Source organism: Aplysia californica, unplaced genomic scaffold (assembly GCF_000002075.1).
Source record: "Aplysia californica isolate F4 #8 unplaced genomic scaffold, AplCal3.0 scaffold01237, whole genome shotgun sequence".
Lineage (NCBI taxonomy): Eukaryota > Metazoa > Mollusca > Gastropoda > Aplysiida > Aplysiidae > Aplysia > Aplysia californica.
In genome coordinates this window covers 22,706-27,655 of record NW_004798507.1, presented here as the reverse complement: position 1 = coordinate 27,655, position 4,950 = coordinate 22,706, and positions in this window count along the sequence as shown.

The window sequence follows — 4,950 nt, the reverse complement described above, 5'->3', positions numbered from 1 at the left end:
GGGGGTTTCAGCACATGAGACATGTATTTACTATGAAGGTCCTGTCTTGTTGTGTGTATGCGTGAGTGCACCTAACCTTTTTAACCTCCACTGCCACTGTAAACGACTAAGACAAATTTCTCCCTGCGAGATGAATAAATATTGTCATTGTCACTGTACAGAAACATTTAAAAAATACCAACAAAGAACACCGAGCATAGTAGAACACAGCAGTTGTATTTTTTCCTTTCATAAAGTTTATCTATAAAAGAAAAAAAAATTCTCAACAACTTGTAGTAGATAAATACATGATTTTTTTCCTTCTGTTTGCAAAGTATAGAGAGAAAATGAATTGACATTTATATGAACCATTAAGTCCACACCAAAATTCTTTTCACAAACACTTTAGACAAGACCAAAGTACTTTACAGAAGAATAGAAGTAAATGTATACAGACATCTGTACCAGAACAATATTCAGTGGAGACTTCTTAAACCAAAATCTCAAGGACCTGGCCCATTTTTTTGGCGTAGCCCTGTTTTCAGCTTAAACGACATTGCTCAAGGAGCTAAGAAATAAATCGAGGACTCTTTTTTCTTTTGGTTTTTCGCTGATTTCTGATTGACCCTGTTCGGTTTAAGCAGACTCCACTGTACTAAGAGTAGATTTCATTTGTGAAAAAGTTATCGTGCAACAAGCAGAAAAAACCTTTTCCTTTGCAACTGGGAATCTTGGGTTCATGCCGTTGTTCCTGTGTGTTATCGAGCCAGCTGCCCTCCCCAGGACTTTTTGCCCGGAAGTTCAGTTTCGAGAGACTACTCTAAAAACAGCTCCCACGGTAACAGTAGTAAACAAGACAGCTGTTTGACGAGCTAACCACAAGTGTCACTGATTCCACTAGAGACCTCTCGCTCCAGCACATGTGTACGTCATGGTGATCATTGCATTCTCTTTGAACAAAAGCTTACTGAACAAGACACTAACCACAAAAACTCCCAACACTACCTCTATAGTAAAACAGTTTTTCATCAAGCCATCACCAATTTTCCTAATTATTATAACAGGACATAGAAAATAGCCCAACTTCGTACTTACTTATAAAGTAAAGTAATTATCATTTATTACAAATTTCAGATTCTGAACAAGTCTGTTCTTTTTAAAAACAAGAACATGATATAATATAGTTGAGTCCTCTCAAAGCTAAATTTATCAAATGTTTAGACAGTCATTTCTAAAGGCCAACATACAGAGGTTTCAGCCTTTTAACAGAACAGACATGTATTTACTGAACATATTACATATCCAACCTAGCAAATTCACAGCGAGAGTCACAATATTTCGCAGTAAGAATTCCTTCCTAGATGTTGGAAAGGGTAAAATTTTTGCAAATATTCTTTCTCTCAGACAAATGAATAAAAACATAGTCAGAGGTAGGAACAAGATTTTCAATGATTGAAGACGGCCATCCACAGAGATGGTTTTGTTTTTATCATCAAACCCTAGAACTGTGTTCCTTAGCTTAAAAAAAACTCTAAAAGAAGTTACAACAAAAATAAAAAATTGTTTCTAACGGATGACTGCATGCACAGTGTGGTAAAAAGTTACAGGATGATATTACAAGCAACTGGTATGGACAATAATGTTCAAGTTAAAGCCAAAGCTGGGAATGAAAACATGGGAGGTTTTTCCTTTAAAACATCATTTAAAAGAATAACTTGTGGAATTTGAAACATGCTATATTTCCCCCCTTTTTTGGGCATGACATGAGATGAGGCCTGTTGGGATTTTTAAAATCCCAAACTATTTATTTTTCGAGAAGAAAGAAACAATTTCATACTTTTGTATATTCAATCAGACTGAAGGGCTAGAACTGAGATGGCTGCTGGATCGGAAAAGTAAAGTTGTAAATATCAAGCTTAAGTGTATACCACAACTTATTAATCACAACACTATGGCAGTCTCAAACTCAAACACTTCTTGGAAAAAGATTCAAATATTTTACAAACCCTTTTCTCCTCACAAACCAGAAAACCATGATCTTCCATGGCTTAAAAAAAAAAGAAAAGAATTTATAACATTTCAAACTGGTCTCAAAGAAGCTGGCTCTATTGAGAATACTGTAACCATCAAGCTTGGAGGGCCTATTCTTTGGGACATTCACTGAACGTTGGGATTGTGTGAGACAAAGATCTTGTGACACTTCAAGACTATCATGGAAGAGAATAAAGATTACTTTGTGTTTAATAGATCTCAATAGATGGCTATTTTCTTCCAAAAAACAAAAGCAGAATGGAAACTAAGTTGCAAGAATACCTTCACGTAATTTCAGTTATTCCTACAAAGCTCCCTCACTCCAAGCAAGGGGAGGAGTCAGTCTAGACTTGTCAGCAAAGGGACATAAATCGGCACCCCATTCCTTCTAACACAAAAAGCAGTCAATGTTATTACCAGATTAAATCCCTTTGTTAACATTGGCTGACCCCATGGCATAATGATTAAAAGATTGAAAAGAGAAAAAGTGATCGGTCTCAGCTAACGAGGCAGCTTACTAAGTTCATCATGGGCAGGACATGAAAGGTAAAGAGCTAACAGACGCAACGAAAGCAGTTCAAAGCTATAGAAGAGACACTACAACTACTAGACGACAAACAAAGCTAACATAACATAGCACAAAGCTAGAAAGTCTTCATAAAGTCAAACAATGAAACAACAAAATCCTCGAGTCAAGAAATCATCACATAGAAAAGTACTGGAAGCTTTCATGGTACAGAATGGTAAGACATTTGAATAAACATTACAGGACATGGGGGAAACCTTCAGTCTCGGACCAAGGTCCCATCATTATTACTGGTAGTACTGAAGTTTAATATCATGAAGAACTAAGAATGGTAAGGATGGAGAAAAAAAAATCAATTACAGAGATGGAAATGGCTCACAATCCTGCTGACACATCATATCACAAAGAAACAAAGACTACCCTTTTCAAAGTTTCTGTTCTTTCTCAGGAAGCAAAAACTACCCACAACAAATATTTGTTACAAAGAACGCTGTAGACGGAGCAGTACTGAACTCCACCCAGGTAACCAAACTAGTTCAGTCTATAGCTTGAAAAAAATATCTTGACGAGAGCAGTACTTTTCCAAGTCATTCACTAAGCTTTGGAATCAATTTGGTAACCCCCCTCCCCCCTAATAATTTTTTATAAAAAAATTGGTGGTATGTATTAGTGGTATGTCTGATGATACACAGCTCATGCTAGCCTGAGCTGATAGACACCCCATCAGGTGAAAATGAGCACAGAAGAAAAAATCGACTATTGTTTGAAAGAATCAGCAGATGAGACTCTCCCACAATAATTTTCGGTTGATATCAATAACCTGGTACAGGGAATTTCTACTGATGTCAGAATCTTTACTCAGTTACTTGGTTTGTCTGCTTTCTCACCAAATTACATTTTTTTCTTCATAAAAAAGACTGATTGGGTCACTGTGAAAATTATACATAAATTTTCCATCAACATTCAGCTCTGAGTGTGAGGGAACCATGCCTCACTGACTTCCTTCGTATCTTTATATTGTAAGACTCAGAGATATAACTTGCTTCACTTTATTGCTTAATTATAAGATAAGAATCCCTTGAAACAACGGAAAGAATATTGATACGTGGGCAGTGGTATCGATACTGTACAAAAGTATTATTAGTATATGCACACATACATATAAGTGAATTACAAAGATTCGCTATATATATATTCTCTTGCAGATGTCCTCTGAAAAAACATCACCACAAACAAATTTTGACTCTTTTCAAATCACTAGCACCAATAGTAAGGTATTCATAGGCAATATATATAGACTTGTGTACAAAAAAGTAATAGATTCAGTCAAATTACATGACTATCTTGTACAGCATTGCCTCCTGAGTTCAGCATAGTTGTACCACTCACTTTGACCCATTTTAATAATGAAAAATTTACTTTTACAACATTCATTCAATCAAGATCCTTTCTGTGGGTCAGAGTTTGGCTTTATAACAAAACCTGCTGTCTATATCTCGTAATGACACTTGAAAACAACCAACAGTATCAAAATATACCAGGAGTATCCAAAAACGTTATTGAACCTCTGAACTGCAGCCCATGAGACTGAAAGAGGACACAACCCTAAAATGAAGAGATGCAACTTCTCCGACCAAAGCGAGCCAGGAGCACACTGGAATCACAACCAACAGCAAGACTTCTTTTTGTCACTACAGAGGTGCTGAAGCCCTAAAATAACAGACTCGTAAGAAATGTTTCAGAGCACTTAACACTTCAGTAGGTTTTTGTCAAATTTACCACACCTACACTGCACCCTCACTTAATACTCTGAAACCTGAGGAATGCAAATCTTCCCTTGAATGGAGAGAATTTTGGGTAGATATTAGTTTTTTTCTCTTCTGTTCTTCTGCTGTACACTTTGCTCTCAGTACTTTTCCATTCTGAAAAGTGAGTTAACATTTCACTCACAACAAGAAATCATGTATGGAACTATGGCCATAATCACACAAGGCATTTCCCCTCTAACACTGCAAGTTTTCATTTATCAACTAGGTGTCTGGACGAATCAAGTGAAAATGGCTTGAGACACCATAAAAGCAAACTCTTTTAATTAAGCAACCTTGCATTTTATAAAAGCCATTTAGATGAAAATCAATATAACAACACTTTTTAAAATCAATAATTTGTCACCATCATTTTGATTGACAACTAGTTCACAGATCAGTGTTCGTGATACTTAGCAGGCTTCCTCCCTCTCCACTTATGTGTGCTTCAAGCTCTTCATAGTCAAAATTTTGGGAATTGTGGTTAAGTTAAAGGAAAGATATATGAATTAGGCTTGAAATGACCAGCTTGAAATGACCAAAACCCAACACTGTTCCCTTTCAGAAGCTTTAAACAGCTCTGCTTCTCATTCTCATTTCAAGTGAACC